Source organism: Tamandua tetradactyla (assembly GCF_023851605.1).
Source record: "Tamandua tetradactyla isolate mTamTet1 chromosome 22 unlocalized genomic scaffold, mTamTet1.pri SUPER_22_unloc_4, whole genome shotgun sequence".
Taxonomy (NCBI): domain Eukaryota; kingdom Metazoa; phylum Chordata; class Mammalia; order Pilosa; family Myrmecophagidae; genus Tamandua; species Tamandua tetradactyla.
In genome coordinates, this window is record NW_027518254.1 from 659,973 (window position 1) to 682,104 (window position 22,132).

Sequence of the window (22,132 nt, forward strand, 5' to 3'; positions counted from 1 at the left end):
CCAGATCCCACTCATCCCTTGTAATTCACAGTGACACCAGGTGAAAGCAGCAAAACCTGGGGGCACAACTCAGTCGTTCCTAAGGAGGAAGGTGAGGAGGAGGAGAAGAGGGCCCCAGTGAACAAGGAACGGACATGGACAGAAGGAACTTGCCTCGAGAGATGAAGGGTAAGAGCCAGATAATGTGAAATTCTTTTTCACTGAAAAATGGATGCACTATTTTAAAATACCTTTTTCTGTTTTGGGTGTTTCAGTGGTTTCTGAGCAATCACCTGATCTTTACAACAGAATTTTCTAGTCTCTTTGTTCTCTGGAGTTTCCTAGGGCAGAGATCGGCAAACTTTTTCTCTGATGGGCCAGATGGTGAATAATATTTTAGGCTTTCCTGGCCGTAGGGTCTCTTTCACAACTAATCAGTTCTATTGTTGTAATGGAAAAGCAGCCATGGACCATGGACACTATGTAAATGAGTGAGCTTGTCCAGTAAAACTTCATTCATAGAAACAGGTGGTGGGCAGGTTTGGGCCACAGATTGTAGTTGCCAGTCCCTATAGGTGTCCCACTGAAAGTGGTGAGCAGCCCAGGTATTAACCAGATATAAGTATTCTGGCTGAGTATGCTACTTATACCTGGCTCTTCCTTCCTCTTTAAAGGTTTGTTCAAGAGAGGGATCATTAGCACGATTCCAGATAAGATTTGCAAGGTGGCTATAAATTCCAATAGGTTCAGTGGCACTGCTTCATTTAAAGGTATTTCCTGCTTTGGTATTAAATATAATTTTATTTTGCAGTAGAAAATATTAACTTTTGGCATTTTCTTCCCCCATATGTAAATTTGCCCTTGTAAACTTTTGAAACATGTCAAAGTATATGATGTAACTTTCCTGATTCTCAATTCTTATTGACATAAAATGTCAAGTAAAGATCTCTTTAATGCAGAGGTTTTTGAGAACTTCAGGAAGATAATGTTTATATTTTAGTGTCTGTCAACAGAATAAAATATGTAATGACAAAGGTATCTTGAATTCAGTAATGTTAACTGAATCTGTATTTTGTGAATCTTAGCATCATAACCTTTTTTAAAAAATAGTACATATTGAGGAGGAGTCAAGATGGCAGCTTAGCGAGGTGCAGGATCTAGTTCATCCTCCAGAACAGCTACTAAATAACCAGAACAGTACAGAATAGCTCCTGGGACCACATCAGTGACTGGACACACAGCGTACCCCAGTCTGGACCAGCTGGACTGGCTGTGAGGCCCCCAGAATGACGAGTTCCCCAAGCCAAGGTGGTTGGCATCCGTCCCCAACAGGCTGCTTCCCAGAGGGGAAAGGAAGGGGACTTTACCAGCAGCAGGGGCTGAGCACAACTTAGCTTCAAGTGTGGAATTAATTCACAAATTCTGACTACTAAAAATAGGCCCCCAGCTCAGGTGAACCTGGTCAGAGCAGAGCTGGCTCATTTTTGCCCTGGTGCTAATGGGAAAGGGCTGACTGAAAAAGAAAAAAAACAAAAAGAAACAGGTTTTTGTGGCTGTTTCTATGGAGGCTTGGCTGCCTTTGGATACAGTGGCAGGACTTCTGAGGCTGCAACTGTGCCAGGCATAGGCAGAAACAAGCTTCTTTGAGAGCTTGTCTGGAGCCAGTGCCTTCCCCAAGAGAGAGGTGAGGCCCAAGCTCAGGTGAAATCCCTCCCTCAAGGAATTCAGACACCAGGGCTTGGTAATTTGAAGCCATTAAAACCAGCATACAACCTCTCCTCTGTCACCACCATGCCCCCAGCAGGAAGAGTCTACCAAAGTTAAAGGTACCATGTGATCTGATGCTGGTGTGGCCTGCAGGCAAACAAGAACCACATAGTGGGCAGGACAGGAAAAACAGTGTCCAGAGACTTCACAAGAAAGTCTTTCAACCTGCTGGGTCTCGCCCTCAGGGAAAACCAATGCAGGTGACTCTTTCCTCATAACAGGAGGCCAGTTTGGTCTGGGAAAATCCAGCTGGGGTCTATAATACCTAAGTAGACTGTCCTAATTGCGGGGGGGGGGGGGGAATGGCACCGTACAGTCAGGCAAGAAACAAGAAAACAAGAACTGAAAATTTCTCCTCTTTTAAACAAAACCTAAGGTTGAGGTCCAGGAAAAGGTGAACTGAAGGTTAAAGAAGAGGTAGACAGCAAATTCATCCAGCAGGAAGACCCTAGGTAAAAAAGTGAAAACAATCTCCAGAATAAACTGAGTAAGGTAATTAAATGCTTAGACACCAGCAAAAAATAACAAATCACACTAGGAATATTGAAGATATGGCCCAGTCAGAGGAACAAACCAACAATTCAAATGAGATACAGGAGTTGAAATGATTAATTCAGAACATATGAACAGACAATGAAAACCTCAACAAAAACCAAATCAATGAATTGATGGAGGATATAAAGAAGGCAAGTAATGAACAAAAAGAAGAAATCAAAAGTCTGAAAAAACATATCACAGAACTTATTGGAATGAAAGGCACAGTAGAAGAGATGAAAAAAACAATGGAAACCTACAATGGTAGATTTCGAGAGGCAGAACATAGGATTAGTGAACTGGAGGGCGAAACATCTGAAATCCAACAAGAAAAAAAATATATAGGGAAAAAAGGCAAATTTAATTCCTAGAGACTCAGGAATTGAATGACAATATGAAGCACACAAATATACGTGTTGTGGGTGTCCCAGAAGGAGAAGAGAAGGGAAAAGAAGGAGAGAAACTAATGGAGGAAATTATCACTGAAAATTCCCAACTCTTATGAAAGACTTAAAATTATAGATCCAAGATGTGCAGCGTAGCCGAAAGAGAATAGATCCAAATAGACGCACTTCAAGACACTTACTAATCAGAATCTGAGAGGTCAAAGAGAAAGAGAGAATCTTGAAAGCAGCAAGAGAAAAGCAGTCCATCACATACAAGGGAAGCCCAATAAGACTATGCATAGATTTCTCAGCAGAAACCATGGAGGCGAGAAGACCTTGTTCACTGCCCTCCCTCATGGCCCCAGGACTGTGAGTGTGAAAGTGTGAATGTGACTCCTGCTGCTGGAGCCCAGATGTGCACCGTGAGGCCCTGGCATGTTCCCCCATCTCGGGACTGTGAGGTGACCAGGGTCCCTGTGCCCGAGGAAATGCCCCGGCTGCACCCCTGGCAGGGTCCTCCATCTGGGGGGCTGTGGGGTGACTGGGGGGCTCTGTGCCCAGCACCCAAACATACACAGGCTTGCTGGCTCCTGTCCCAGCTGTCAGCATCCTTCACTCATCCCTTCCTCTGCCTTATGGTTGTCAGGGTGTGAAAGTGTTGGTGCCAGCACCCTTGTGCCCACAGGACAGTGAGGTGCCTGGGTGGGTTTGCATTAGGGAGTCACCCTTTCTCTTCCAGAGAGCTCCTGTCCAGTGACGTGATGACAGAGTTCAGCATGGCTTGCGTCTACCTGCATGAGACTATGAATCCCAGGAGCAGTTCACAGTAAGCCCTCGTCAGCCTGGGACCCCAGGGTGAGGCCGTGGGTTGCTGGAAGTGTGTGCTTTCCCTGGTGAAGTCCATCGCCTTGGTCTGAAAGGTCTCTGTCCCTCACAGAATGCAGTGGCACTTTAGATGAAGACCCAGCCACATCTCTGCAGCCCTTAAATGGTGGGGTGGAGCCTGCAGTGGGAGGAGCCTGCTGTGTAGAAGGAGCCTGTCATATGTGGTGGAGCCTGCTGTGTGGGTGGAGTCTGTCATATGGGGTGGAGCCTGCTGTGTAGAAGGAGCCTGTCATATGGGGTGGAGCCTGCTGTGTAGAAGGAGCCTGTCATATGGGGTGGAGTCTACTGTGTAGAAGGAGCCTGTCATATGGGGTGGAGCCTGCTGTGTGGGTAGAGTCTGTCATATGGGGTGGAGCCTGCTGTGTAGGCAGAGCCCCCCATGTGGGGTGGAAGGTGGAAAGCCCAGAGGGACAGAGTGCTGCACGCAGGTGGCTCTGGGACTTCAGAGGAGTGTGGCACCTTCTGCAAGACTGTGTGTGGCCACTTGCAATGGGTAGAGTCTGGTGGGGCCCAGCTACAGACAGGCCAGACTCTCTGCTCAGGATAGATGGAGGCACTTCTGAGCAGGAACTGCTCAAGCAGGATTTTGGAAGCTGGTTGCTGGGTGGGAGCCTGATCGTCTCATCACCCCGCCTGTAGGGAAGCCCCAGCTTCTCTCACAGTGGACCGTTTCCTCACTTCTCCCTGCCACCCCACCATTGCAGTGTGTGCAGCACCCATATGGGATCTGTCTTCCCCATGAGGCCTGGTCTGTGTCATCGGCTCGTCCTCGATCCCAGCAGAGGGCTTAACATGCTTAACACTAGCAGGAGCATGGCCCCACCTGGGGCTGGATGCAGTGATGGGTGCGAGTGCCTAGGCCAGTGTGGGGAAAAGCGTGCCATTGGAGGGTGCACAGGGACAGAGGTGCCACCTTGGGTGCAGGGGCAGCAGGGTATGGGCCAGGGTTTCCAGTGTTGTTAAATTGGGACATCTGTGCTGGCGATAGCAAGGAGCCATCTTCACCCTTCCTAGCCCCCAATCCCAGCCTCACTTGGCCTCTCCGCCTCATCCGGCCTCACCCCTGCCGGTGCTGAGGCATCCCCATAGCACCTTATCCTTGAGCAGAGTGCGGCCGGAATACAGGGGTCAGGGTGCATGGATGGGGCAGTGCCCAGTGGTGCTCTACCTCTTTGTCTGGAGCTCATCCAAGAGCACGCCCCTCCACCTGTTCCCTGCTGGAGCGATGGCGCCAGGCCAGCCCGCCAGCTCCCTGCTCTGCCGTGCAGCCCTCTCCCGCCAGCCTGGCGCTGTCTGCCTCGTGCTGGACATGGTGAAGTAGATCCTGCACTCCAAGGCGTCCAGGAGGGCTGGGCTGCAGTGGCCCTGGTGGTCATTCTCCCCGCCCCAGCCCCCTGGTCTCTGGCTGTCAGAGGAGGGAAATTGAATTTTTATAAGACTAATAGTGATGGAGCAATGTTTTTTAGCTGAGTCTGATTTAAAAAATAGGCCATTAATTGAGAGAGGAAATTGAAATGCATTTGTCTTTTATGTAAATAATGTCACAAATATGAATGGGGTCAGAGTCCTGGCCTGTTCCCAGAATGAAGTTGACCCTTCCGAGGCAGCAGGTGGAGTGGGGGCCCTCACTTGGGGGTGCTATTCCTCACCTGAGCCCCCCAAGGCCAGGCCCTACATGCCGTTTGCCCCCACTTTGCCAGGAGGTTGCACCAAAGCTGTACTCTGGCCCTGAAGCCCAGTCATCTCACCTTAAGTGACCGGGCAAGTCTTGTTGCCTCACAGGTATCTGCCCAGGGCCCCCACTCAGCTCCCTGTCCTGCGAACTTGCCAGGCCCCTGCTGCCTGCATGTCCCTGGGAAGCCCGGCACTTGGGGGTTCAGGGGGCTTCTGCAGCTGTCCAGACAGTACACCAAGGCCTAGTTGAGACCATGTGGTCAGGTGGAGGCCTAGGATGTCCCGGCCCTGGGCAGGGGCCAGGGGTTCCTGATGGGGAGGGGAGCAGGCCCATCAGCCCTGGCCCCTGAGAACACCTGCAGCCACCCTGTGGTGGGGAATGAGGCAGCACTCACGGGCTGGCATGGAGCGAGGTTTCCCCTATAGGACTCCATGCTGGATAGCCAGCTCAGCCTCAGAAAGATGAGGCTGGGAGGCCCAGTTTGGGAGAAAGGAAGATCTTCTCGTGGGGGGGTGTTGAGGAGGGAAGGGGCCCAAGGGGTGGGGAGGTGGGGTGTGGCAGGGCGCCCTGCGTGGCTGTTTCTGCAGAGCTGAGTGGGTCCTCCTGGGGCCACTATCCCCTCTGGAATGGGTCTCGGCCCAGTCCAGCCTCTGGGTACTCACTGGGACCTTCCCTTGCGTGGCTTCTCATCAGATCATGGAGGGCAGCCAGGCCTCAGGGTGAGACCCTGAGCTCAGCACTGTGACTGTGCTTTGTCAGCCACAGCTTGTGTGGGCTTAGGTGAGGCCATGCATGTGGTGGGCCTGCCCGGGACAGCACCAGGTGTTTGCAGTGCCAGGTGTGGACAGGGCCAAGTGCTAGAACAGTGCTGAGTGCTCAGGAGAGTGTGGCTGGGCAACATTGGGTCCTCAGGACAGCACGGGGTGTGGACAGTGCTGGGTACTCAGGACAGTGCTGAGTTCTCAGGACAGTGCGGGATGTGGACTGTGCTGGCTTCTCAGGACAGCACCTGGTGTGGACAGCACTGCATGTGGACAGTACTTGTGTGTTGACAGCATCTAAATTTTAGCTGCTGCTGCTGCCTGCCTTCCCCTCCAGGCAGCCTGTGCTTGCTGAGCCCAGGCCTGTGCAGTCCAAGGAGTCAGTCCATCCAGTTCTCGTCTGTTGCAAGGAGCACTGGAGAGAGATCTGTGTCACTTCACTTGCTTTCGGCCACTGCATCCAGTGGGCTTCACTGCCAGCCCACGGGGAGGACGATGGTGAAAGTGAGGAGTGGTGGGCAGTGGGGTCTGTGTCCGAAGTAGAGATTCAGGAATCAGCTAAGGCTTAAGGGCAGTTGGAGCAGAGGCCCCGGCACCCATGTGGTCTGGGTGGTTGGGTCACCGAGATGGCACTGCACACAGCCTTTGGCCCCCATGCTGGCCCTCTTGTTCCCCACCTGGCAGCAGTTAGCTCCGACGTGCCCTCTGCTCCCCAGCTGAGAGTCTCTTGTGGCTCTCATTTCCCTGAGAAAATGCCCACAGCATAATACCGTCAGTGTTTTCCCAGCCTGAGCCCCCTCCCCCAGAGCATCTCTGGTCCCACCTTGGTCCTGGGTCCCAGCCACACTGCTGGCTGCCATGCAGTTCTTGGAATAACCTACATGTTCCTACCCCAGGGCCGATGCTTGTGCTGTCCCTGGGACACTTCCTCAGTGAAAGTGCATGGACACCCCCTCCCCACCTCCGCGTGGCCTCAACCATGGTGTCCTGTGGTCAGGGAGGCTGCTGGGTGAACGATCTGGAGCAGCCCTTGTAACCCCTTGTAACCCCTCCATCCTTCTGGGGCACTGTGCTCAGTGAATGGGTTTGGGTTGATGGCTGAGTCCCCAGGGGCCGAGCAGTGCTGGGGGTGGGAGGGCCCGTGAAGTCCATCTGTGGATTAAATGTGAGTGCCTGTTACCTCCAGCTGGGAGGCAGGGGTCCACGGGTCAACGTGCGTAGAACTAAAAGGTGAGTCAGGTCGAGGAGCCAGATGGGAGCCCTGGGGGTGTAGCTGTCTCAAGTCATGGGCTGGTGAGCTCCCCAGGTGCCGAGCTTGGTATTGGCCTGTCTTGGGAGGGAGGCATCCTAGAATGCTCGTGGAGCCGAGGAGGACTTTCAGGAGGAGGGCAGGTTGTGTGTCCTGGTTGGGGATTCTCTGCCCGGCGACCAGCCTCCCAAGGCCCTTCCTGTGGCTGCCCGAGAGGATGACTCTGTCCCACAGGGTCCTGGCAGAGAGCCAGAGACCACAACTCATCAGGAAGGCTGTGACCTCTGAGTGGGTGGGCCCAGGGCCAGGGGCTGTACCATTTGGTTTCTGTGTTACAACCTTAAACATGTTGGGTCTCCTGCAAACTTTGGTGAATCAGCACCCCAAGAACATTTCTGTATGGATTCCATATTGAATCACCAGCGAGTTTTTAAGAGTTTCCAATTCTGTCCTCTGACCATTGGAAATAGAACATTATCTTTGTTTCCAGAAGAGAGTCAAAGAGGAAATTGCTGTGCCCTGGAGGGCTCCTGAGAACCTGCTGTGCGCACACCAAGCCCTAACCAACCTCGTGGGTTGTTCGAGGATTCTCCATGGGGCGAGCTGAGCCTGGGGATCCCCACGGTCAGGGAGGAGTGCTCCCCAGAGACGCCCATCTTGAAACCTGGTCCACACCTGCCACACAGATGGGCACCTACCTGGCCTGGACTACTGGGGTCTGGCATCAGTGCAGCTCCAGCAGGGGTCAGGCTTTCTGAGGGTCACCACCCCCGTGGTCTCAGCATGCACCTCCCCTGGAGGACCTTTCCTGCTGTTACCCTTGGAATGGGTGCGCCTCCATGGATATGATTCGGTTGAGTCCTTCCCTGGCCTCTGGCACTGAGCGAGTGCGTTGTGGGGTTTGTGACCTTCCAAGGAGATCGCCTGGCCCCCTGCAAGACACAAAACCATGTGGCACACAGAGGGGCATAAAAGACTCATCCCTCCTTCCCGAAGCCAGGACATCAATAGAAGGATACCATGGCAGTGACTTCCCTGGTCCCTGGCTTCCAAGTCGCTGAATGAGGTAGAAATGGCAAGTTTATTTTTGTATGATTTCTTGTCAACTTCTCCAGCTGCAACAGCATGGCATCACCCCAGGAAGCATCGTAAGTGTTCTCTCCTGATTGTCTGACCTAGGAATGTCGAGAGAATGAGAGAAAGGGGCCATGGGGTCTGTCGTGACCCTGAAGCCAGGCTGTCCATTGGGCCTCTCTTCCAAGCCTTGCTCCGGGCAGGGCCGAACAGCTGCAGAGAGACCCTCGGATCCCATAGCTGGAAGTAGGGTTTGTGCTGAACTGAGGCACGGAGTCCAGGGGGTTTCTGCTGAGCCAAGGTAGCCTCGAACCTGTAGGGTGGCAGCTCCTTCCATTGTCCAGGCCACACCATCCCTACTGCAGCTTCTTCCAGGGGTGTTGCTGGTGGTTTGGCCTGGGACAGCCAGTGCCCCGGCCCTACTGACCAGCAGGTGGGCATGTCCCTTCTTGCTTCTATTGGCACCGCCAAGGAGCCTCCTTCCCTGGAGGGCCTGACATCTTTTGAGGGCAGGCTGAGCCCAGAAGACTCTCCCACTCTCTGCAGACAGCTGGGAAGGAACTGTGGGCCCTGTAAATCTGCTCCTGTGCCAGAGCCTCCTGGGCAGCCTTGTGGACCTGAGTTGTGGGTGCTTGTGGTTGTTCAGGACCCTGTAGCAGCATGATGGAATGCCAGTCAGTCTTGTTTGTCTTGAGATGCTTTTCATTACCACGGCGCCCTGAGTTTGGGGCTGAACCCCCAGTGCACCATGAAGCTCCATGCAACCTGGACTGGGAGAGTGCAGGTACTGAGGACAGAGGGAAGGAATGCAGGGTGCAGGTGCCGGGACAGAGGAAAGGAGTGCAGGGTATAGTTCTTCAGAGGAAAGGCAGCTAACTTTCAACTGAGATTCTTTCTTACTTACATGGGTAGCCATGGGGAGGGTGTGGGGGGTGGGTAGAGTATCTCTGCTGGCCTTCTTTCCAGGCCTCTGGATTCCAACAGGTTTCCCTGGGGTGATTCCTTTCTGCATCTCCAAAGGCCTGGGCTGAGCTGTGAGTGCTGAGATGAGGTATGCTGAGCTGCTTGGATTGAGTGCTCTTATTTAAGCTTCCAGCCAATTAAATGAAACATTCATTGCAGCAGACACTCCTCCTTGCTGACTGCAGATTTGATCAGCAACAGATGAGCTTCACATGCCATTGGCTCATGTCCACAGCAACAAAGCTAGACATCATCACCTGGTCAAGTTGACACCTGGACCTAACTACCACAGCCAGTACATTCAGGGTTTCTCCCTCAGCTGGAGAGGCACATGGCCAACATGGCAGCATCTGCTGGTTTTCTCTCCAGGCCTCTTGCTTATTGAAGCTTCCCAGGAGGCGTTTTCCTTCTTCACCTCCAAAGGTTACCAGCTGGTGGACTCCGTGGTTCTCTCATCTGGCTGTTGTGGTTCTTTGGCTCTCTCCTCATTCTCAAAAGGAACTCCCTCCAAAATGTCTCCTCTTTATAGATTAATCAAGTCGCACATAGAATGGGTGGAGATGCATCTCCATCTAATGAAATTTAAAACCCAGAATTGAGTGAGCCACATATCTGGACATAACCTAATCAAATTTCCAAATGATAGTACTGAATAGCAATTAGAAGAAATGGTTGCTTCCACAAGATTAGGATTAAAACATGGCTTTTCTAGACGGGTGTAAACCCTTTCAAACCAGCACATGCCCCTACACAAGTTCTCAAGCAGAGGTGTGAACTCCTGCAAGAGATCTCTCCAGCTGTCTGCCACAGACTGGCAGTGGATGGGCTGCCCAAGGGGGTGGGTGGGGTGCTAAGTGGGTCTGCACACTCCTGGCTGTGAGTTCCCACACTGCCATGTCCACACCTTGGATGGCCTCTCCCCATGTGGAACTAGAGATTCAGGGCAAAACCATTCAAAGTCTGACTGGGTTCCTCATGAAAATTTGTGGAAACTGAGAAACTGGTTCTGAAATTTATAAGGAAATATCAACAACCTAGAATAGCCCGAACAACTTTGTGAAAGTACAAAACTGGAGGCCTCCATTACCCAACTATGACTTGCCACAGAGCTCAGCTGAGTGAGACAGTGCCAGGCCAGTGCAGGCCAGGTGAGCGACCAGAGAACTGCACCAAGAGCCGAGAGCAAACCTGTAAACAGACAGACTCTTGAGGAACTCACCAGAGCAGGTTCACTGGGGAGGGGACAAAGTTCTCAACAAATGGTGCTGTAGCAGCTCCATGGCCATAGGCAGAAACAGAACCTCGGCCAGGCCTGACAGCAAAACATGTTACAAAATGAACTCAGGTTGACCATAGGCCTAAATGTAAGCTAAAACTGAAAAACTTCAAGAAAACATTATATCTCATTGCATCATTACATCCTAAAAACATGGGTTTGACAAAGAGTCCTTAAATGTTACACTTGAAGCACCAACTAGTGTAAAATTCAAGGTTAGATTCAATTAGAGTTCATCAAAATGGAGCCCATTTGCTCTTCAAAAGACATTTGTAAAAATAAGTAAGCAATTCACAACCTGGGAAGAAAAATTTGCAAACATGTTGAAGAAAAGACTTTTACCTAAACACTGTATAAGTAACGAACTGCCAGAACCCAGTAAGACAAACACCCAGTTAAAGATAGTTCAAAATCTGAATGGGCCCTGTTCTAATTTGCCAGCTGCCAAATGCAACACACCAGGGATGGATTGGCTTTTAATAAAAGGGGATTTATTTTGTTAGTTCTCCAGAGGAACGGCAGCTAACTTTCAATGGAGGTTCTTTCTTATGTGGGAAGACACAGGGCAATCTGCTGGCCTTCTCTCCAGGCCTCTAGGTTCCAACGACTTTCCTCAGGTATTTCCTTTCTGCATCTCTGAAGGCCTGGGCTGAGCTGCAAGTGCTGAGATGAGGTATGCTGAGCTGCTGGGGCTGTACTATGTTGAGCTCTCTCATTTAAGCACCAGCCAATTAAATCAGACATTGATTGAAGCAGGCATGCCTCTTGGACAACTGCAGGTGTAATCAGGAACAGATGACGTTCACGTGCCATTGGCTCATGTCCACAGCAGTATAACTAGGGGTCTTCACTTGGCCAAGTTGACACCTGAATCTACCTACCACAGATGCCTCACCCAGAATTCAGAGTGGCAAACCGTGTGTGCGAGATGCTCGGCCTCACTTGTCATGTGGGAAGTGCAGTCAAGGCTGCAATTTCCCCCTAAACACCACTGAGTTTCCAACATTTGTAAAATAAAAAAGACTGATCATGCCAAGTGTGGGCAAAAATATAAGGGAACTGATACTCTCACAGGCTACAGTTGGAAATGGACAGTGGAACCCCACCCAGAGAAGCATCCAGCAGCCTCTTGGAACGTTAAAATATGCCTCTCCCATGACCCAGCCATTCCACTCCCAGGTATTTCCCTAAGAGACATGGAGGCCCACATGCACGAAACTGTTCATTGTTCATGGTTTGGCTTCATTCGTCATCGCTAAACATGGCAAACTACTCAGATCATACTCAGCAGCGAATGGATAAATGCTGTGGTACATATGTGCTGTGGGACATACTCAGCAGTACACAGGAAAGAGCACCCATAGTATCTGCGTGTGGATGAATGTCAGCATAATGCGCTACATGGAAGCAGCCAGGGAAAAACAGTGTGTCCTTTGGACTCCATGTCATAGTCGCGAAAAGGCAGACTGCTCCCTAGCAACAGAAAGCAGATCGGTGGTTTCTGGGGAGGGTGTGGGGTGGCAGGGGGAGTGTCACAAAGGGGCCAAGGAGATTTCCTGGTCGCAGACTCACCAGGGTGGGTCCTCAGAGGGTGGGTCCTCGGTGGCAGTTCCTTGAGGGTGGGTCCTCAGGGAGTAGGTCCTCAGGGTGGGTCCTCGGTGGCAGTTCCTTGAGGGTGGGTCCTCAGGGGGTGGGTCCTTGGGGGCAGTTCCTTGAGGGTGGGTCCCCAGGGAGTGGGTGCTCAGGAGGTGTGTCCTCAGGCAGTTCCTTGAGGGTGGGCCCCCACGGAGTGTGTCCTCAGAGGATGGGTCCTGGTGGCCAGGTCCTTGGGGGTGGGTCCTCCATGGATGGGTCCTTGGGGGTGGGTCCTCAGAGGCAGCTACTCAGGGGTGGTGGCTGCCCAGACCTGCAGCACTTGGGACCTTGCTGGGCCTATGGATTCCTGGGCCCCACCTGTTCCTGTGGACTCATAGCCTGGGGTAGACCCTCCAGGGACTCCGATGGAATTTGAGCCAGAGTTCTGACCCTCCAACTGCCTCCGCCCCTCGGACAGGTATGCGCTGTAGCCGCTGTGGGGTCAGTCCTCCCAGGCCACCTACCTTCCCTTAGTTAGATTAAGAGCAGTTAATGAACACTTGTGCGTTACTTCTGTTTAGTATATTTTGTATGTCAGCCTCTTTGTTTTTTTGTGATTAAGAATTGTTCAGAACTAGAGTGTGTTTGGAAAAATCTTGACACGTAGAGTGGATCAGTGCCCCCAGGTTGCTGGTGCCTGCTCGGCAGATGTGAGCCAGGGGCGTCTCTCTTTCCAAGGAGGCGTGCAGAGGGCTTCACTATTCCAGGTCTGCTTTCACCATCAAAACTTGCTGTTCCTAAATTCTGACATTTATTCATTGTTTGTCTAGTAGATCTTTCCTGCCACCTTGCTTTGGGGTCACTGGCCTTGCCCGTCCTCACAGGCTAATGGGGGTCCTATGGTATGCTCCAGGGGCCGCGTCCTGGGGGCCATGCCCGGCAGAGCGCTGAGGTTCGGGTCTTCATGGCACCCCATGTCCCGTGCCCCAGGTGCTCTGTTCAATGCCAGGCACCCAGTATGTTCCTGGAGATCACAGACCAGCACCACCCTGGAAACCGGATGCCTCGGGAAGCCTTGGGTGCATGATTGTGGCCAGTGAAGGTTGTCCCATGCCCCCCAGGAGGCCCTTCCCCACAGAATCAGCACGGGTCACAGTTATGATGCACATGGACAGGCGTGCCTCCTTCCGTGTGGCCCTTTGATGGCAGTGCACAGGTCAGATTTGGCACAGTGTGGGCTCTAATTAAAATGTACAGAAATTAAACACGATGCTCCTGCTCTGCCTGAGAGGACGCAGCACTCCTGGATGGGTGTCCACCTGGGCTCTGGGTGCTGCCTGCTGCTGCGTTTCCATGGGTGTCCTTTATGCCTTGAGTGCTGGCAACTGGCAGCTGGGGTGCTCAGCTGTGCTCGGGTGACAGGGAGTGATGGCGGTTGCCAGGCTCACCATCTCCCCCTGGCCCATCTTCTGCTCACCTGCTGCCCGGTCCTGCCTGACAGTTTCCATTCTGGATGTGATTTGGGGAGGTGGTGGCTGCCTTTTCAAACTAGTTGCCAGTTGCTGACATGTACATGCTAATTGCAGGCCATGCCTGTCAGGAGACAGGCCCCATAAGTCAGTGCTGAATCCTAGGAAGAAATGGGCAGCTGGGATGTGGCAGGGAGGGTAGCACCCTAGGATAGGAGGTTAGCAGGGACAGGGGAGGGTGGTGTCCTGGGGGAGGGGTCAACAAGGACAGGGGGTAGTGGTGCCCTGGGGGAGGGTATCAGCAGGGGCAGTGGAGGGTGTCAGCAAGGGTGGGGGAGGGTGTCAGCAGGGGCAGGGGAGGGTGGTGGTGTCCTGAGGGAGAGGACCAACAGGCATAGAGGAAGGGCAACAGGGAGGGAGGGAGATTACCCGGGTCCTGAGGGTTTCATTTTAAATTGGGGCCTGGTGGGCGGCCTCCTGTCCGGACATCAGCTAGGCTGCACTTGCTGGGGCAGCCTCCTCCACAACTACAGCCTCTCTGCAGTGGGTGGGGCCACCTCCCTTGTCTGAGCTCCTGCCCCAGACTGTTTTGTCCTGGATCCTGCAGGTCAGGGGTGCTGGAGGGTCTGTCCTTGAGATGCATTTGCCACACAGTATCCTTGTTTGTTTGGTTTTTAAGAATCTTGGGTTAGAAAACAACAGAGTTTTTAGCTTGTCTTTTATTTTCTAATTACCTGTTTTATTAACACACTGCTCTAATTGGTTTATTTCTCTGTAGGCCTGTGACACTGAACACAAATAAATCATAGTATTATCTATTTAATTATAATGACAATTTTGAGTTGTAGATTTAAGGGATTTTTCTTCCAGGCAGTTCAGTTCACTTTATAAACATTAGCCAATGTTTCCAACTGCTGTCTTTGTGTGAAAATAATGATTCCATTTTATCAAAATTTTATCAAAATGGAATACTGAAAGTTTCTGGATTTTTCCCCTCATCTGTCTCGGGACTTGTTCCAGGAACTAGAGGTTTTGATCTCATTGAGCATCTGCTTGATGTTCATTAATTTTAATGCCTTTTTCTGTATCTTTTAGCAGTTCATCCTTGATTTTGAATTGCTCCCTCTGTGCCTTAGGGTGGCCTAAGCCTATGGGTGGTGGGCATTGAGAGGATCCTGGGGCTGTGCTGAGCAGCCATCCCGGGGGCGCCGGCCTCTGCCTGCGCTGAGCTTCAGAACCTGAGGCTGCACCTTGGAAGCTGCACGTGCTGGGAGGGCCTGTTCCTCCCGCTGGCCTGGGGCTGAGCAGGTTGGCCGGCGGGGTGGGGGGGACCGGGCGGTGTCCTCGTGAAGGCCATCGAGGGGGCCCAGGCCAAAGGAAAAGCGCAGATGGCGCAGGATGCAGCCAGATGCCTGGACAGCGTGCTCCGAGGAGGAGCCAGGGCTCTCTTTTACAACATTCCATGGAGTCCTCCCTGGTGGGACAGACCAGGCTGGCCTCGGACACCCCAGGCACATGGTGCCTGCATGCCCTCACTGCTCTGTTATTCCCATATTCATCTTTTCAGGGCTGGGGCACAGAACAGCCTCGGCCTGAAATGACCTTTATTGCCTGTTGTTTTTCTACATGAGTAGTTGACAATGTGAGACAAGGAGGGGCATGCCTCCTGGGTGCTGACATAACTAGCCGCTCATAACGGCACTTTCCATGAACTGTGCATCCTCACCTCTCAGGCTCAGGGACAGCTGACCCTTGTCCCCCAGGCCTGCTTGTGCTGACGCAGTCTGTTTCAGACCCAGAGTCGGGACACTTCTCGGCAGCCACAAGTAGGTTTCCCTCCTCCAGGGCCTGAGGCACACCAGAAAGGGCTCTGAGGGAGAGCAGGTCCGAGTCCATGAGAGGAGCAGCAGGTGGATGGCTAGACTGAGGACAGCTCATTCCATCCTCCCTCCTGAAAGCCTGGGGTAATATCCAGTGGAAACCCAGAAACAGCCCCGTCCCATCTCTTGGTTCTTTTGGTTAGTGTCTGTTAATGACCCTCCTTTTTACGTCTGTCCATCCTCCCTACCCTGAGACCCACACAAAATCCTCATGGTGGGTTTGCGTCTTTGAAACAATCCTGGTTGGGTAAAGGTGTTAGATCTGACTCTGCTTTGGTGCTTGCATGTGCAACTGGGTCCAGGCTCATGTGTCCCTTTGGAAAGACCCTGTGCGGCCTCTGCTCTCACCCCCAGCACCAGTGAGGCACCTTCCCTTGAGTTGGTGCTGCAGAGGGTGTGCTGGCCGTTGGGTCTGGGAGTCACCAGCTGTGCCAGACCTTCATTTTACCAGCTAGGTGCCAGCTGTGGCATCAGCTTCGCAGAGCTGTGAGGACGCACATTGCTGGGTTGCAACCCCAGCTGGTCCGTGAAAACCAACCTCCACCCTCGCTTTCCTCTTGCCAGTTCCACACCCCCTTCTCTGGTACCCCCCATTTGCTCCAGCTGGGGGCAGCCTGGGGCCTCAGAGCGAACTTGCCTGATGCAGCACCTGCACGGGCACTTCCGTGTGATGGGGAAGGATGCTGAAGGCCAGGTCATGGGAGCACAGGGACCCTGGCCATTCCATGCCACTATGCCAGTTTCATCCAAAACAGCATGGCAGATGACAGGGCTGGACTGCGCTGGCCATTCTCGGCTCCAGCGTCTCTGCAGCCATCTCTTTGGGTGTCCATGTCTCATCCCACACGTGTGGGGAGCTCACGAATCATGGCGCCAGGGGGCCATCACTGCCATGCACATCTCACAGACAGCACAACCACCTGGTGCCCACCCCTGCACTGGGGCTGATGGAGGATCCACTGGGGCACTGTTCTCAGGGAGCTGTCCTGCAGAACCAGCACCGGAGCCCTGTTTCAGAGCTGCTGGAATGGGGGCCTGCCATTTGCATCTCCAGTCTGCTGTGTGAATGTGTCTGCAGGGACAACTGTGGATGGTGGTTACCAGGGACGATGCCCACTCAGGGCCTGTGCTCCCAAAACTTAGATCAAGTCTGAGGGCTGGAGGTCCATGGGGCGGAGTTTGTTGTTTGGATTTTTTGTGCTTGGCAGTGACAGCATCTCAGTGCACTGCTGTGTTCTCTGATGGATCAGTGGGATTCGGCATTCCTGGGGCATGCTTCTTAGTTCCTGGAGGCAGTTCTGGGCAGCATAACCTGTGAGTCCAGCATAACTGAACAAATCCAGGACAGGAACAGCCATTTCAGCTAATACTTCTACAGCAAGATCATTATGTTGATTTGATAGTATACTATATGGAACACAGATTTATATCCGTAGTCAACATTACTGGAGAAGTATTCACAGCACACAACATCATCTTTGTTCTCTAGAGTGAATTCTATTTTCTAGAGTCCTTTGAAAAAATTTAGTTTGAAAGGTAATTTTCCAATAACTTGTTTTAAGGAAAACTCTTGTAAAGGACTCAGGCCTTTCTTCATAAAGCATCTTTTCAAAATCCTTTCCAATCATCTCTTTAATCACTGCTGCATGAGAAATGTTATGTGGAGCTTTCACTTGTAGGCCTTTTTGTTTTTAGACACTTTTATGGCTAGAGTTTAATCAAACATTATAGTATACTAAGATCAGCAGAGGTGAGTTTCTACCTAGTCGGCCTGTGGTCAGTGTTTCAGAAAAGCCATCTTCAATTTTCTGAAGCTCAGGCCCCAGCATTTACTGCATGAACATCAGGTTTCTTTGATATCGTAGCAGTGTCCTGGGGAGGAGGGCAGATCCAGGAAACCTTAGGATTTCAGATCTAAGTCAGGAATGCAGCAGTGTCCACCTCTGCGCAGTCCCCATTGGGAAGATGTGGTGCCGTCCACTCAGTCTCTGTTGGGCCGACACAGTGCCATCCACCTCCGTGCAGTCCCTGTTCCAGCACAGTGCCAGGACTCTGCATCCGCTCCCAGAGGCACTATACCCAGAATGAGCGTCGGTGACTGGGTTCTTGGGTGCTCATTTTAATCCACTAGCTGATGTGATTAAACTAAGGCCTGTTAGCCATGTGAGCAGCCCAAGTTTCAAGAGTGAGTGATAGCAAGAGCACATGTGTTTAACGGGAAGTCAGCTGACACCGGCCAGAGCAGAGCAGGGTGAATGCCGGCCAGACTAGGAGAAGAAGGGTGCGAAGCCCCAGGCTGTGGGTGCAGGGAGACGTTTCACTGAACCCTGCGCTGCAGGTCATTCGTGTGGAGAGACTGGGCAGCTTTCAGGAGCGGGGGAGATGGCTGACACAGGCCTCCCAGTCACCCACCCTGTTCTGCAAGTAGCCAGGAATTGCCTGGAAGTTGGAGGCATGGGCGGGGTGCAGGGGCCCATCCTGTGTGCTCACACTGGGCGCCTTGGACAGCCTTCATCCCGGTGGCTCTGGCTGTCAGAGCCTGTGCCTGTTGCCCTCTGGGGAGCCCCTGGGTGGGTCTTCTCCCTTCAGTCTAGCACGTGCATGGTGAGAGCCCCCCACACCCCTTGCAGGCTTCTGGGCAGTTTCCAGGCACGGATTTGTTCTCGTTTGATTCCCTCCTTTTCAGGAGACCTTGCTGATAGTGGCACAGGTTTCATAAAAGAGCAAAGCCAGCAGCCATGTTAGACTCAGGCGGATGGACAGAGCCATTTTGTAATCAGCTGTGAGCTTCTCAGCTTCTCAGTCGGGTTTGAGCTGTGCGTGGGGGTGCATGGACAGGAGGGTACTGGGACTTCCCAGTGGCGTGTGGATCCTCTGCTGAGATTTATCCCTGACAGGCCTTCTGCCTCCAGGTGCTTTCATTCTGAACCACTGCAGACGGCGATTTTCTGGTCCATTTCTTTTGTAGGCTTTTCCTTTGAGTTCAGGTATTGGGTCCCATGCCCATCTGCTCTCAGCCCCCGTGTCGCGCGGCCAGGCCCGGGTCCCACTGCCCTCTGCCCATCCCCTCAGGCTTTGCGATTCCTCACTATCGGGGGCCTCCTTATTCTGCATCATGAAGTTGTCTGGGGATGGAAGCTCAGAGCAGGGTCACATTTAGAGGGACAGGCATGAAGAATTGATGAATGTGCCTGCGGGGCCACCCACCAGCCCTGCATCCCCAGGTTCAGGTCTGCACACGGCAGTGAGGCTTATGCCACAGGCAGGACTGGCACCCCACCACAGGGTGCCCTGCCCGTGCTTTGGCCACGTTCACTTATCCCTTCAGTGTGTCAGTCGGATGCTCCTAGTCCAGGGTAGAGAGTTTGCTTAAGAACCAATCACTTTCCTTACAGTGGTACCTATTCCTCTTTGTCAGTTTGAGAAGGAAATTTCTGTATGTTTAAACTTGGTTGTTTAATTCATGCCGTGTCTGTGGTGGCCCTAGAGGTGATAGTTCTGCCTGCAAGCTCTGGGCGCCAGGCCTCTCCCTGGTCTGGGCATGGGGCATGCATGGCTGCCTTCCCCCCAGGGTTGGGCCACGGGCTCTGGCTGTGTTCAAGTCCCAAGAACATCCAGGCTGAGCCACAGCCACTGGTCTCATGTCAGAGCTGCCACCTCTCCATTTTCTAGCATGTGGATGACCTAAAATAGACGCTTCTGAATTGTGAGCGGGAGCCCAGGCAGCCGTCCCAGCCACGTGGCACCTCATAGAAGCAGCCGATGGGTCCAGGTCCTGGGCAGCTGCTCACGCCGCCCTCCTGCCCTCATGGTCGACTCTGGGGCTCTGTTCAGTCGCGCCAACCAAGGACCGTTACGGCTCCCGGAGCTCTTCCTGACCCCAAGGCCAGGCACTTCTTGTGTTTCTACATTTAAAGATTCTGTGACTTTCAACTTATAAGATCCAGTGGGGGCAGCTCTCTGCTGTTTGGATCAATGGCTGTGTCCAGTGTGGGGAGGGGTGCCTGCTAGGGAACATGCATCCTATGGCCTGAGGCCCTGGGCACCTGCTGCCTGTTGGCTCTGCGCGCTGTGCCGCAACCTGCCCTCAATCGGGAGATCCTGTGTCAAGGGAGATGTGGGGTGCATGGGGTCACTTGCTTTTAAAATGTCTCGAGTTTAAAAACAGTCACTTCCCTTGGCAGTTCCATAAGAAGGCACTTGCATGTTTCCCTTGACAGCTGTTCACACAGTGTGTACATGTGAGGGCCACATGGGTTTTGTCTTTCATTTTGATTTTAACTACTAAAACTTGCTCTTTTGCTCCCCAAATTGGAGGGAGGCAGGTGGTGAGAAGACCCTGTTCTTGAAGAGATAAAGTCATTCTCAGCCCCAGGTTTGCTTGTCTGGAAAGCTCTGTGGATGTCAGAAGCCTGGGCTGTTGGTTGACTGTTCTGACCTGCTCACCCGAAAGTGTGCGTGAGCTCCTCTTCCCCTTTGTGGGGCCCTGAGACAATGGACTCCCTGCTCCCGAACCTGCCATTGCTCCACAAATGACGAGGCATCTGGGGGGCCTAACAGAGGTCTCATGGTGTTTGGGCTCTGGTCCTCACAGCCAGGGTATATGCTTCCTCGTTGTTGCTGCTCCTGGAGATGGGTGTGCAGAGGCAGGCCCGGGACTGGGCCTGATCTTTGGGGGCCATGGGCAAGCAGTATTCCCGGTCCCGGGGTCTCTGGCATCCTGTGGGTGTGTCACAAGATGCTGCGGTTGCTGAGTGACACTGTCCCGTGACATCTGGGACTGACCCCCTCACCTCCCCTGTCACCCTCCTGGACCCCTCCTGGCCCATGACCCTGGACAAGCCTGGGTGGGCCTTCCCATCGCATCCACGGCATCAGCTCAACCCTGCCCGTGGCACCGCAATGCACTGCGGCACACAGGATGTAGGCACGGCCGTCCGCAGCCCCTGTCCTGCCCCACCAGGCCCCTCCTTGCCCATCGAGCACCCCCTCACCCCCACTGGGGCACCCTTTACCATGCTTCAGGGGTGCTCTGTTCAGCCAGGTCCAGGAGGGCAGGGCCAGTGGCTGCTCGGCTGGGCATGGCCGTTCTGGGGCTCTGACACCCTGCTGGCAGCGAGGGCCTCCCTGGGCACCACTGGGTCTCCCGTTCTGAGTAGGTGCTGCCAGAGGTGAGCAGGCACGTAGCTTTGAAAGCTGTTGGTGGCTGTGGACCGAGAGGCTATGTTTTCAGTGGAGGGTACAGCAGAGCTTTTATCTACCACGTAGCCCTTTAGCAGCTGAAGGGAGATAACTTTGCAGAGGCACACGCCCTTCCCACGCTGCAGGCTGCCTTCCAGGTTTCGTCACTCTTGGCCATAAACACTCTGTCTCTGTGCCTTTCCCTCGACATGGCTCTCACACAAGGCACACATTCCCCACAGATCTGTGTTGTGCTGAGCCCGACTGCCCCACTCCCGAGCAGGGAGGAGACGCTCACTTAGTCCCTTGGTTGACCGTCTGATGGTCCCAGAAGCCAAGTACCCTGGGTGCTGCTTCTAGAAGCTAAAGAGAAATGGTCCTAGGACATGGAAGGACTGTGCTTCCGTGCGAAGGGCCCCCCCCCCCAGCAAATGCCACTCCTGCCATAGGGATGGGCACAGCCAGAGATGCAAACCATAGCCCGGCTGAGTGGCAGCTATGGGGTTTGTACCCACCATCCCTGTGCCCCTGACTGCCGAGGGTCCTGCCCTCTGCCTGGGTGCACATTGGGTGGCATGCCTGCCCTCCAGCTCAGTGAGGAATGGGCAGTGTGGCAGAACAGATGTCAGAGGGCACAGGCCTGGGGTCTGAAAGTCTCACCCACTTCTCACAGCCCACTTTCTGATTGGAACATCTATTTGTCAACCAAGCAGGTCTGTTCACCAGTGTGTGTCCCCGGCCTGGGCTTGTGTGACCTCTTTGTCCTTTGCACTCAGGGTCTACCATGAGTGCCCCTGTGTCCTCATTGAGGCCTCAGTCAAAAGTGGTCTCAAGAAAGATCACTCAAAACTGCACACACTTGGCGGGCCGCGGTGGCTCAGCGGGCAAAAGTGCTTGCCTGCTATGCCCGAGGACCTCGGTTCGATTCCCGGCCCCAGCCCATGTAACAAAAAAAAACGGAAAAACAAAATACAATAAAACAAGAAAATGTTTAAAGATGTTTCCCTTTCTTCCTTCCTTCCTTCCTTCTATCCTTCCTTCCTTCTCTCTGTCTTTAAAAAAAAAAAAAAAAAAAAAAAAAAAAAAAAAAATGCACACACTTAGTGGAGAGCAGCCGCCTCCCATCTGCTGCCTTTTCACGGGTCTGTTCAAGTGAGGTGTCCCCACCATCCTGGGAGAAATTGTGGAGGTTAAAATGGACAGGACCAATCCAGCTGAGAGGAGGATGCCAGTATGGGGCAGGGCCTCCTTCTGGGCGATGCAGGGGCATGCCCAGGCTTGCCGCCCAGGACCCAGGGGTGACCTGTCCTCAGGTGAGAAGAGGATGCCAGTGTGGGGCGGGGCCTCCTTCTGGGTGATGCAGGGGCGTGCCCAGGCTTGCCGCCCAGGACCCAAGGGTGACCTGTCCTCAAATGCTTGGTGGCCCCCTTGCTCCTCACTGCCCAGATGGCAAGACATTGGGAGCTGCGACGCAGGAA

The 22,132-nt window shown here is 53.1% G+C and overlaps 1 protein-coding gene across 10 annotated transcripts in view; it reads left to right on the forward strand.

The window, feature by feature from the left end:
• The window catches only part of LOC143673020 (mitogen-activated protein kinase kinase kinase 9-like), a 46,286-nt gene extending 24,576 nt beyond the window's left edge, over positions 1 to 21,710 (forward strand). For 5 of the 10 annotated variants that reach the window (XM_077147395.1, XM_077147401.1, XM_077147396.1 and 2 more), the window contains exon 6: positions 32 to 21,710. The gene's annotated coding sequence lies outside the window, so the exon portion shown is untranslated. Of the gene's footprint in view, positions 1 to 4 lie in introns of all 10 variants that reach the window. The other 5 variants (XM_077147400.1, XM_077147404.1, XM_077147399.1 and 2 more) reach the window with 4 other exon arrangements.
• Positions 21,711 to 22,132: the final 422 nt, after the last annotated feature.